The 13,536-nt window shown below is 49.9% G+C and overlaps 1 long non-coding RNA gene across 1 annotated transcript in view; it reads right to left on the reverse strand.

The window, feature by feature from the left end:
* Positions 1-704: 704 nt before the first annotated feature.
* LOC311593957 overlaps positions 705-13,536 on the reverse strand; it is a 46,732-nt gene continuing 33,900 nt past the window's right edge. The window contains exons 2-3 of the long non-coding RNA XR_014777879.1: positions 8,288-8,443; positions 705-3,716 (exon numbers count right to left, since the gene is read on the reverse strand). This is a non-coding gene — a long non-coding RNA (uncharacterized lncRNA). The remainder of the gene's footprint in view (positions 3,717-8,287; positions 8,444-13,536) is intronic.

Below are 13,536 nucleotides of genomic sequence, written 5' to 3' on the forward strand. Positions count from 1 at the left end.
CGGCAACCGCTTTCCTGACTTACCTGTCTTCTAGGACCTGTTTTAAGATCTATGTAGTCCAGTCTGATCCCAAACTCAAAGCAATCCTCCTGCCTCAGCATCCCAAGTGCTGAAATTCCATGTGTGCCCACCGAACCAACTAGTGTTTTATACCAGTGATGAAGACATCACAAATACTTACATCAATCCGCTTGTGTCAAAGCTCACTGACTCCAGCTCTGGTCTGCAGCATGGACCTCACCTGGCCTTCACCTTTCTCTGTTTGCAACTCCCTTCTTTGAAGATAAATAACCCGGCTTTCCTTATTATTGGTACAAGGGTCTGCCTGTTCAATCAACAACTGGTATCCTGCCATATCAGCTGGCTTTAATGCTTGATTCAAAATGCTGCCATCACCTCCAACAAACAGTGGGGAAGGCAAGCAGGAAAAAGGAAGCTGCACAATTTATTTTCAAAGTGGTAATAATATATTCACAGGGTTGCAAAGACGGTTCCCAGAGTCCACGGCTGGGCAGCTTTTACAGCCACCTATGACTCCAGGTCCAGAGTTTCCTATGCTCTGGTCTCTGTGAACATCTGCACTAACATGCACATACCCACACACAAACACACATACAAATTTTTTAAAAAGTGATATATTTATTTTGTATAAAAATAAAACTACAGAAAAGTGCAGAAGGTTTCCATCTCACCTTGAAGCCTCATTCCAATCATGACCAGTTTGTTATCTACCAGCTAATATGAATGGGTCTTGTGGTGTTTTGTTTGAGACGGGGTCTCACTATGTAGCTCTGGCTGGCCTGGAACTCACTATGTAGAACAGGCTGGTCTTGAACTCAGAGATCCACCTGTTTCTGCCTCCCGAGTGCTGAGATTAAAGGCTTATGTCCCCATGCCCTGGCATGAATATCCTTTTATTTATTTGTTTATTTATTTTCAGCTTTTCTTTTTTTTTTTTTTTAACTTTTATTGAATGCCTATTATTTACACATCATGCACCAAAATCTCTCTTCCCACCCCCCTCCCCCACAGTAAAATAAAACAAACAGACAAACAAAAATCTTGTCACAGAATCTGTAGTATATCAAGCAGTATAGCCTTTTGTCCACATATGTTTACTTTCAAATGATCATTCCTAGGAGTCATGGGTGTGGTCAGAGGCCTACACTGTCGTTACTGGATCCTCACTGGGACTGCTCTTGGATATCCCGTTGTTGCCATGTGTCAAGGAGATTCTTAATCTTTGAATCTGCAGGTCTGGCCCCTTCATGTGTTCTAGCATGTGATATTGGGGTAGATATTGGGGTGAGGTCCACTCAGAGCCCTGGATCAGGGCCCACACCCTTGTCATCATGGCAGGGCCCTCTCTCCCACTCCTGTGTCATCATGTCATTGTGGCAGGGCCAGATCACCTGCTCCTGTGTCCTCAGGGCAGAGCCAGATCACCTGCTCCCATGTCTTCAGGGCAGGGACAGTTCTCCTGCTTCTGTGTCCTTAGGGCAGAGCCAGATCACTTGCTCCCATGTCATCAGGGCAGGGTCAGCTCACTTGCTCCCATGTCTTCAGGGCAGGGCTGGCTCACCTGCTCCGGTGTCCTCCAGGCTAGCTCTCCTGCTCCTGTTCAGTCCACCAGATTCCTGCTGTCCGTCAAGGCCTGGATGGCCTCCTACTCCTGTGGGTACTGGATCTTGTCAAGCAGGTGGCAAGGGGAGGCCCCTAAAAGTCTTCTTTGAGTTGCTTGCAGAAACCATTGATGTTGGCCCAGCTTAGCTTCTTGTCCCAGGGAACTTGTGGCTCTGTTGATTCAAGCCTCCCGAGTTTCTGGTTCCATCATGTGCTCTGTCCTGCCCCTAGTATCCACCTCTGCAAGATCCAGCCTGTGAGAGGAGGTCCATGAGGCCTATGATGTGGTCAGTGCAGTCCTCACTCATATTCGACTCGAACAGCACCCTCTCCTCGAATGGCATCTCCTTGGCTTGTACTACACCAGGCCACAACCCGAAAATCATCAGCAGTGGAGGCATCCCGAGGCCCCTGGGGGATCACCAGAACATGGTCCCATGGTCCTGGGGGTGGGGGATGGCATGGACGATCCACCTGACAGGATTTCCTTCTTTTTAGGAAACACCAGCTGTGTGTTTTGGAGCACTCAGTATGGTCCTTTGGTGGCTGTGCAGTCACTGCTGTTCTGCGGATCAGACACAGTGTGCGATAGATGCCATCTTGGATGATCTCGGCTTGGGTATTTCTAATACGTTGTGCTAAGTGTTTCTTCCCAATCAGGCCACTCTCAGGGGTGAGCATTTCTGTGTAGCTCTGGAACCCAATCCTCCTCAGAATGCATTGAGGACCTCGAACCCCGTGGACATGTGCCTGCTGCGCAGACCCACACACCCACTGAATATCCTTTATTTTGTACAAACCTGCGCTTATATTATTTTCCTCATTTGTCAATACATCATGGAGCCCTTTCTATAGCAATACAGTAAGTATTGTTCTATCTTTTTAATGATTGTGTAATATTCTACTGCTTGCATACTACAACTTCAGTTAGAGGCTTCCTGTATAATAGACATCTAGATTGCTCTTAGTATTTTGCTAGACCAAACAAGGCTGCAATAAAAGGATTTTAGTACATTCAGTTCATGAATGTACAAACACATTCAGAAATGGGATTGTTGGTGTGGGGTCTTTTCTGTTACATGTTCAGTGATCAGTACCTTAATAGTTTGTCTTTCCTTTTAGAATGTCAGCGTGAAGAAGGGACTCTGCCATTCACCACTGTATTTTCAGCATCAAACCATCACAGCGTAAGAAACATTCAATAAACACGTACTCAATGAATGAATGAATGAATGAATGAATGAGCGGGCTGTGCTTTCTGAGTCTGGACTAGATTATCAAGCGTTATGAGCATTCACTCTGTTCCTGGTGCTATGTGTCCTTTGCTGACTTCCCAGACATTCCTCGGGGGTCAGGACTGCTTGGCAGCTACCAAGTCCATGACTATGTGAGATTACACAGGCAGCCTAGACCAAGTCACAGCCTCCATCTGTACGGCATCATCGGACTCTGTGGTGTACCCCACTGACCATGTCACTTAGCCTCCAGACACAGATGCCTCCCCCCTCACCAGCTGCACTCACTCTCCTGGCCCTATCAGCTTCCTTCTAGCCTCTCCCCAAGGCAAAGGCATTTGCCCCAACCCTCAGCCAGCACAGGCCAGGACCAGGGATGGGAGCTGTCATTTCCATACAGCTGTCCCTGGGATCTGAGCCCGTGGGGCTCCCCCATTTTCATTGAAAAGGCTGAATTGTCTTGGTGTTTTTTGGGGGCTGCCTGGGCGGGGCCTAGTGAGGCTATTATCCTACATTATCTCACTCCCCTGCCCCTGAAAAGAGCCTGTGACTGCCCCTCCCTCCCCGGCTGCAGCCTTTTACACTTAATTACCTCACTCAGCACCAGCAGCCTGCAGAGGGACCACAACTGGGGCGTGAGTAATCCTGCCCCACACACCCAGCCTGTCGGCAAGGAGGGACTCACCCTGTGGCCTGGGAAGAAAGGAACAGGGTGTGTAGGCCTCCCAGCCCAAGCACTCTGGGGCTGCTACCACGAGGGCCAGGTGCTGACCCCAGACTCCCCGATGACCTTTGCCAGGCCAGGTGTTATGTTCTCCACCTCCCTGGCCCTGGACTGGGAGCTCAGACTTCCCTGGGCTGCAGAAGAAGAAACACAGCTTACTGCCTTGCTTCCAAAAGTCAGGCCTGGACTCCATCCCCAAAGCGTCCCATACCACACCTTGCAAACATGGCTTCCAGGGGCGAAGCCACCCCCTCACCCTGCCCCAAATGCCTTGTGAACCTTTGTCCTCTTTCCTCCTGGCTCTGATCTTTAGTGTGCTGGAGATGTCACTGGGCCCAAGGAGCCCTTTCTTATTACCCAGCTGCTGGACATAGTCTCTGTCTGCTTGTCTTAAGAGAAAGGAAGAAGACAGGGAAGGATGGAGGGAGGGAGGGAGTCTCTGTGAAAGACATTGCTGCAATCCAGTGAACGTGAGGAAGAGTCCACAGTGAAGGAACAGACCTGCTGGGAGGGTCCGTGCTGGCAAAGCAGATGTTCTGGATGTTCTGATCAGCCTCCCCAAACCCACTCTACCCCATGCTGCAGGCTCCTAGAGTCCAGGCTTTGGGACTCAGGAGCCTAGATGACCTGGGTACTCTCAGGTCAAAACTGCTTCTTAGCGCCTGCGGGCCCCCCCCGCCCCCCCCGCCCGTGGCCCAGGTTAGGGAGTCTCCCATCACTTCGAGTCACTAATGTCACTCCCATATCAACATGGGTCACCAATGTCACTCCCATAGGATGGCTCGGTTGGAGCCAAGAAACAGCTTCCTCTCCTCCATCAAATGGCTCTACCATTTCTCAGGGCAGGGGACAAGCAGACTGGCTGCACGGTCCCGCCTCTGTCTCCCACTCCCTCCCAGGACCACAACAAGGAACTAAGCATGTGACAGGTGGCAGGAGGGATACATTTGAGAGTCAGCAAGGCCTGCGGGCCCTTTCTCAGAATAACGGCTTTAAATTAATAAAGCACATAATGGTGCAAAGGAAACTCATTATATAGGAACAGTTATCAAAATAAAATTGCATCGGAGTATGCGTGCTTCTTTGTTTCATTTTGTAGCATGAGATTTTGCAAATAACCATAGTTTTTTTTCCAAGTTGTGAAAAACATAAAAATCAGACTGTGTCTCAAAATCATAAAGAAAGTGACCAATGACTGAGGCATAACCCCTAGGCTGCATGCACACGCGTGCACACACCCACACCCACCCATATATCATATGTACACACATATACACACACATACATACAAATACACACATATACACATACATACACATATACATATACACATATACAGACACAAACAAATACATACATGCACATACACATATACACATGCACATACAAATACATACGTATATACACATACACACATACATACATACACGTGCATGCACACACACCTGGAACTTCTGTCATAGGATAAGAACACATCCCTGATTTCTATCCGTGACAAAGCCACGGATCCTGCTATTGTCACCGTGTCTGAGCCTGTAATCACGGGGGGGGGGGGGGGGGGGAGGGTAATGAGTTTTGAGGAGAGCGCAGTTTAGTTAAAGAGGGAACACTTGCCAGGCATGGTGGCGCGCACCTTAACTCTAGTACCGGAGCAGCGGGAGAATTGGAAGTCCCAGGCTAGCAACCCCGACGCTGCCTCATTAAAAAGCTGTGGAGACTGCAAAGACGGCTCAGTGCTGCTCTCCCAGAGGGCCTCGGTTCGGTTCTCAGCTTGGAAGCTTACAATGGACTCCAACTCCAGTTTCAAGGGACCCAACCCCGTCTTCTGACCTCCTCAGGTACCAGGCATGCAAGCAGTGCATTTACAAACATGCAGACATTCATACATATAAAATAGAAAATTAATAAACCTTAAAAAGAAACAAATCACTCTCAAATGTATAATGCTTTCCTGTCTGAGTTAACGGTAGGCTTCCTGAGTTCTTCCTATGAACTCCGGCTTTGGAGAAATAGGAAACATACCACAAGCGTGTTAGCATTTCCCTTCCTGTTTCTTTGCAGACATCGCTAGTCAATTACCACACTCTTTACCAAGTTCCAGGCAATTGCTACCTAGCCACCACAATTTTGCTCTTAAGCTGTAACTGATTTGCCATTCCTGGTCTGTGCGTAGGTGTGTGTTAACGGATACCTGTGGTAAAATGAAGCTTAGCCATGATACAGGCGAGGGAATAAAAATAACACTTGAGAACAGGAAAAGCAAGAAAGGCGTAAGAAATGTGCTTGGGGGCACCAGAGAGATGACGGTCCAGTGGTTACATTTAAAAGCAGTGGCTGCTCTTCCAGAGGACCCCAGTTTGATTCCTAGGACCCATGTGGTGGCTAATAACTGTCGTGGCTCCGGTTCCAAGGGATCAGATGTCTTCTTCTGGTCTCTGTGGGCACCAGCCACACACAAGGCATACGGACATACATGCAGGCAAAACACCCAAACACATACAATAAAAATAAACCTTAAAAATAAAAAGGAAAAAAAATGTATCTGGGAGTCCCAGCTGTAGAGTAAAAACAGTGCCATTTTCTTTCTCCTCGGGCCTTCTCGCCTGTCTCTGGAGTTCTGCATGAACTCCTGGGCCCTTTCTTTTTGAAACATGAGCCAAGCGGAGCAGGGCTTAGGGAGGTAGCCAAAACGACAGACTCATGTCGTGTGCTTCTTATTGGACCACGCCATGAGCACACAGTGGGACTGTCCTCTGAGATCCTGTGTGAGGAAGTAAGCAGCAATACGAGCATGCCCAGGGTCTTCCCCGAGTGTGAGGACAGAAGAACAGGAGGTCTGCATATCCCAGAGGGGGCCAGCTGGCCTGGAAACAGAGTCTGAACAGGAGGAATTGGTTAGCACAGGGTCAGAAACATGGAGGGAAAAAAACCTCCCTGGGTGCAGAAACACAAGAGTGCAACTATAAGAGAGTGGGTTTGCCATTGATTCACGATGGTAGGGACATCTCTCACCTCCTACCCAAACTTGGGCGATGTCACTGTTCCTGTCTGGGGGAGGTAGTACAAAGAGGAAGGTCCCTGGCCAGGGTAGCTGGCTTGTCAGTAGCATCAGAACAAATTTGAACGGAGGCCACCCATGCCTTTAGCGCCTGTGTGTCCATCCCTCTGCGTCTGGTGTGAGATAAAGGGGGGGGGGCTGGAAGGTGAAGAGTGGGGACATGGGAGGGTCTGATGCCTACCATGTTTGGGGTCAAGTACGGGGGACTAGTGCTAAGTCTCCAGCTTTCTCCAGGAGCTGATGGTGTCCAGCTGCTTCATGAGCGAAGTAGAAAGCCAGAGCCAGAGCCAGAGGTGCTGAGTGAGGTTGATTCCTCTGTGCCAGAAACCCTGGGCGCCCCAGAAACGCCGACTCTGCAGCTCTGACAGCCGCCTTCACATCTGCCAGGGATGGCTCTTAGCTCAGCCAGTGAGGAAGAGAGGGAGGCAGGAGAGGCCATCCCTGGTAAGAGCCAGCCTTGGCTTGGCAGGGAGCCTAGATAAATTCAGGGAAGGCACTCTGCTGCTCCATGCCTCAGTTTCTCCAACTGTCAAATGGGGATGAGAGGAGATGCTGTCAAGATCTCCAAGGATGCTCAGGTTTCGTTTTACTGGAGGGTGACTCTTCTCTAAGCCTGACAGGGCAACTGCTACCTCCAGCCTCAGTCTACCAAGGTGCAAAACCTACCAGCTCGGCCATCCCACTGCCCCAGGCAGTACTAGGGCTAAAATTTGACTTACAGGGCCTAGAAAGATGGCTCAGCAGTTAAGAGCACCAGAGGATCCAGGTTCAATTCCCAGCACTCACATGGCAGCTCACAACTGTCTGTAACTTCAGTTCCAGGGGTTCTGACATCCTGACATGGACATAAATGCAGGCAAAACAGCAATGTACATAGAACAAAAATAAAATCCAAATTAAAAAAATATTGGCTTGCAGTATTCAGAGGCCAGAGTGCTCACACTGGGCAGTGGTGGCGCAAACCTTTAGTCCCAGCATTTGGGAAGCAGAGGCAGGCAGATCTCTCTGAGTTCAAGGCCAGCCTGCTCTCTACAGAGCGAGTTCCAGGACAGCCAAGGCTATGCAGAGAAACTCTGTCTCGAAAAAACAAAATAACATCATCATCAACAACAAATGGCTTGCAACGCCCCAAGCCCATGCTGTGAAGCCTCTGATCCAGCTCACTGCTTGTATATGAAGCCCTACCACTGGGAACTGCTGAAGCCTGCCTGTCCCAAGTCCCCTGGCCCTGAAGAACCTGCATGATCAGCCTTTGGCCAGCCAGTCACTCCCAAAAGCCCTCAGCAAGGTATTGAAATGTGAGCATTTCAGAGACAGAAGTATCTCCAACTTTGAAGGAAAGACTCTCACCAGGGAGTGTCTCTGAAATGGGGTGGGGGCTGGAGTGGAGGGGGTGAGTGTGGGTGGAGGGGGAGGGTGTCCAGCAATGGCCCCAAAGCATAAGCAATCAAAGTACAAGCTGGCCAAAGGTGAGCAGAGGGTTGTGGTCACAGGAGGAGAAGTCTCATTGGTTTCTTCACTCCAAGGGGTTTGTTCACTGACCTCCCATCACGTGCCCAGATCTAGGTCCATGGTGGGGCTATGGCAAGTGGGGCAGAAGTGGGAGGGGCAGGGACATTCCTTGCAGCAGTCTGTCCACTCACTCACCCAGCACTGGTGTATTGGGCATCTTGAAGAGAGGCCCTGGCGATTTATGACGAAGAAGGCTTTGCACCCAGACAGTTTGATCAGACGCAAGGCAGGGTCGCAGCTGGGTCTCCTTGGGCATGTCGAGTCAGCTCTCTAAGCCTTGGTGCCTTCATCCTGATGGGGAGCACGGTAATGGGCGTGGAGGCCTAGTTTGGGTTCCTGGAACACAGTAAGTGCTCAGGAAACGCACAGCAAAGAGGAAAGTGAGGAGGGCTCTAGGCAGTGGGAAACAGCCTTGGGGTCAGAGAGCTTAGGGGACATAGGCACTTTCAGAGGGTTAGGATCCAACCCCTGCTCAGCTCTTCCCTGAAGCCTGTGAGGGATCTGAACGGTCTGAGCCAGTAGGAGTGAAAATGCTAAAGTTCCCAGGGTCTCTTTTTGAGAAATTTCTGCCCGGATCTTTGCAGCTGGAGTAAGGGCAGTGTGGTTGGAGAGGCGAGGCCCGGATGTGTGGAGTGTGCCGCCTGGGGAGAACAGTGATGCTCAAGTACAGGCTGTGAGACCCAGGGTGAGTTACTTAATTCTTTCTGAACTCAATTTTCCTGGCTGTAAAACGGGCCCAGCGGTGCCGCCCGCCTTCTAGGGTGAGTAGAACTAAGCACCATTTGCAAAGTGCATAGGTCTGTCCCTGGCATGCAGCCTGGAACTCTGTGTTTACAAAACGAATAAAGGAAAGCATGGGGTAACCACAAGGCGATGCCCTTGGCTTTTTCTCTGGCCTGGGTTCCTGAGGCCTCATTCACAGGCCCTTCACCACCCACCATAAGGTCCAGCAGGGGCCTCCGGGACTAGGCTTTCGATCCCAGGTGGGATGCCTCCACCAGAAGTCAGGCTTGCCAGGACTTCTCTGAGCTGCTCCAGTCAGAGCTGCTCAGCTCTGGTTTTTCTTCCTCTTCTGGCTTCCCAGCAGCAGAGCACAACCCTGTGGGGGGCTCCTTGTGGTCATGGGTCCCTACTCCAACACCCCTCCTTGGACTCACCTCCTCCCTCACATCTGCTTCTGGGATGACCAGAAAGACACAAGCAGGAATGGCATCTATCAAATCTCTGAAGATGGGGTTCCGGCTTCAAGATACTACTGGTTCAACCCTTCCCCTCCTCTGAGGAAGAAGGTCTGGATAAAAAAACGCACTTGAGACACAGGACAGAGCACGCACGGCTTCCTAGAGAAGAGCCCCATCAGTGCAGCCCCGATGCTTTTGTGGCCACTCCTCTCCTTGGAATTCATACAGAATTCCATTATCAGCTCCGGACAGCAGCTCAGGGACCATCTTGTCCCTTTCCAATTCAACAGACAAGAAAGCTGGGGGCCCAGAAGGGAGAGAGGATGGAGAAGAGCGTAGCAGGGACCAGGCTCCTAACTCCCATGATGGTGTTCCTTCTGCTCCCTACAGTGACAGGTGCAGATCCCTGATGCCCACCCCTTGTCACAGCTATGCTGGGTAACCTCGGAGCATACTGCCAGCCATCTAAGGTCACACAGATGAGACTCCTGTCTAGATGCAAGGCAGGACAGAAGGAGATGCCTGGCAGGGTGGGGTGTGGGTTGGGGGACAGAGTAGGCTAGGCTGGCAGTGTGAAGCTAGGCTTATAGCAAGCGTGAGAAGGAAATAGGAAAGGGAGCCACATAAACACGGGACGTTCCTCAGCTTCTCTGCATATGGACCAGGAGGTCCTGAGTCAGTAACAGGGCCTTCCCCCCAGGAGGCTGTGCCAAGGTTCACTGTGGGACAGGCTCTACTATGAGCACTGCACCAGTGTGCTGGCATTTGGTCATCACTGCAACCTTGCAGCAATGCCATCATTGTCTCCAAGTCAAAAAGGACAGTGTGGATATCCTGACATGCTTTACTGAACTCAGTTTCTTTAATTCGGAAGTAAGTGGTTAGAAACGCTCAGGAGGAGGAGTGTTTGCTGGGCTGAACTGTTCTGCCCATCAAAGCATCATGAGAACACCCTGAGTTTCAGCAGCCACCCCCTCCCCCGCCCCCACTTCTGTGCCTGTTTGTTCAGAGTTGGGCTTACAGTTGCAGAAGCTGCTGTGGGAGATTTCTGGAGTCTGCGTCCTTCACTTAACATAAAGCCACGTACCCCCTCCCATCCCCCCACTGAGGTCTCCTCGGAAAACCTGTCCTCTCAGGCCTATTGGGTGGTTCCTCTGACTTCAATACTTTAGCCAATGCCATGGGGAATTAAGGCATTTTTATTTTATGTATTTTGGGGACAAATAGTAAGCTCATGTTGTGAAAGACAGGGGACAGAGGCCCTTCTTGGTGTCCTAGTGATGAAGCTATGCTACCGCAGTATAGCTCAGTATATCCCATTGTCTCTAGAGAGGTACTTTGAACCTCAGGTCCTCAGACAGTTTCTTCTTAAGCTGCTATCTTAATTTCATTTCTGATTCTCATACACACACACACACACACACACACACACACACACACACACGTATATATTCTGAGAAAAATCAAGCTAGGAACATTAGAGAGATGGCTCAGCAGTTAAGAGCACTGAATGCTCTTGATTGCTCTTGCAGAGGACCTGGGTTCAGTTCCAGGGTCAGCCCTTTTCTGACCTCTTTGGGCACCAGGCACACACACACACACGGAAGGAAAACACTCATATACATAGAGTTTAAAGAAACGACAAAGCCGGGAGTGGTGGCTCACGCCTTTAATCCCAGCACTTGAGAAGCAGAGGCAGGGGGATCTCTGTGAGTTTGAGGCCAGCCTGGTCTACAAAGCGAGTGCAGGACAGCCAAGGCTAACAGAGAGAGACCTGTCTCAAAAACCCCCCAAAACAAAAAACAAACAAACAACAACAACAACAACAACAAAAAGATAAAAGGAAGTTAGCGGAGACAGGTTGGTTCTCATTCAGAATACAGGTTATAGGTTATAACCGCAGAGAAGCAGCTCGGTACCCCAGAGCTAAGAGTGGAGAGAGAATCAAACGCATAGGTGCCCTCAGCTTACTTTTTTCACTCATATATGGTCCAGGACCCAAACCCCCAGTGGGCTGTATTTTGCCACATCAATTAATGCAATTAAAGAAATCCTTCGTGGGCTCTATCAGAGGCCAAGCTGATTTAAACAATTCTTTTTTTTTTTTTAAGCAATTCTTTACTGATACTTTCCAGGTGGTTCCTGACTGTGTCAAGTTGACAAAACCAACCATCACATCTGCTAAAGATGGACACGTCACCTTCTAAATGAGGTCAAAGGTCTGGGATCTTACCCTCAGCTGGATACTGGTGAACTGAGACACATCAACTCTGTGGGGACTTTGCCGGTCAGTGAAGGGATGGGTTATTCTGTGGCCTGTCCAATGGGAAATCCTCATGAAGCAGAGTCCAGCCCCAGCCCCTACCTAGACAGCGTGGACCCTTGGGGCCTTGGTAAGCAATTTGGGCTCCGTTCTGCCATCTCTAAGACAGGGAGTTGGAATGGTGGAACTTTTGGACAGGCATAAGTGAGCCTCTTGGCACCCACTTGGTTTTTGTTTTTGTTTTGTTTCGTTTGGTTTGGCTGTCCTGGACTCGCTCTGTAGTCCAGGCTGGCCTCGAACTCACAGCAATCCACCTGCCTCTGCCTCCCAAGTGCTGGGATTAAAGGTGTGTGCCATGGTTTTGTTATTGTTTTTTTTAATTTTTGGTTTTTTGAGACAGAGTTTCTCTGTGTGACCTTGGCTGTCCTGGACTAGCTTTGTAGACGAGGTTGGCCTCAAACTCACAGAGATCCACCGGTCTCAGGCTCCCGAGTGCTGGGATTAAAAGCGTGCACCGCCATACTTGACACACCCACTTGTCATGGCAGTGCCCTGGGCACTCGAAGAGGAAACAAAGCCCAATACTCAGCCCAGACCAAGAGATACAGCTATACCACAAGGGTCACACCACCATTTGTTCCCAAATCACAAGGCTGCTTCTTCTAGGTAGGAAGCCCATACAACCAACAGGGCTATCTAGTCTTGGTTGTCTGCAATGTCACTGCAGTGCACGCAATCCTCACTTATTCTGGGCTCTGTGAACACCCTCTGTGATCTGTCCCTGCCTACTTCCTAGTCTTATTGCCTCTTCAACAAGTTCACGCCCATTGCCGTCCCAGATCTTTCAAACATGGGGTGCCTCAATGGCACCATCTTGCTTGGTTTTTCTACGGCTGGCTTGCATCTTGGCTTTGGTGTCACCTCTCGTAGGGGATCTCTGCTGGCTCCTTGTGTAAAGGCCCCAGCACCCTCCATCATCTGTTGCTAGGTCCCTCTCAGCACCAAACACCTCTCTGAGAGGACAGAATTGATTTAAGCATTTCCTGTTCAGTGCTCACTCACTGTCCTTGGATATCAGCTTCCGGACAGTGGGGACTCAGGACGCCTACCTCAGTGTTAGTCCATAACCATGTGGGAAGTGAGTTCCAGGTCCTCCACGCACAGTTGTACAGACAGAACCTGACCATTCTAACCCCTTTATAGGTGACAACTCCTATAGTGCTCCCATCAACACTTGAGCTGACAGCAATGTTGTTTCCATTGATGAATGCAGAAGCCAAGGCACATGTCAGCTGAGCAACTTGCCCAAGGTTCTACAGCTACATGGCAAGAGGGCTGGGGGACCGCAGCACACACTGTTGAGAGGATGCTGTGTCAGGTACGGGCATTACTTAGCTTACGGGCTCAGAGACTGGTGGGCAATGTCTACAAGGGCTGGCTTTGTCTACAATGATGGAAGTCAAGGCCACCCACTGTTGGATATTACTCCTCACATAGGTCTTGAGGACAAGTAGGGTTAGCTGGAGTAAAGGGCACCTCATCATCTTTCACAGAGACCTAAAGGGTAGCCAGGCTGAAGAGCTGGAAGAAAGCTCTTTGAGGCTGAGGCTGAGGCACAAGATGATGATGATGAAGACCATGATTAAGGGCTGAGGTCATCTGAGGGCAATAATAATAACAATGTCCCAAGGCGCAGAACAGGAAGCAGTGTGACTAGGAAGATGAACAGAGACTCCCTGGTTGTACAGAATCTTGGCAAGACCGGGTACCCAAATGTTACTGGGAGATTTCTTAGCCAGACTTCCAGGACTGTCCTAGCCCTTGACTTCATGGTATTAGAGGACACTTACAGGTTTGGAAACTGCTGCTGCCTTGCTATGTGAATTGGTCTTCCATTCCCTACTGGCACTGGAGGACCCAGTCCCCAAGGACATGCCCAT

Source organism: Acomys minous (assembly GCF_964271855.1).
Source record: "Acomys minous genome assembly, chromosome: 3".
NCBI lineage: Eukaryota > Metazoa > Chordata > Mammalia > Rodentia > Muridae > Acomys > Acomys minous.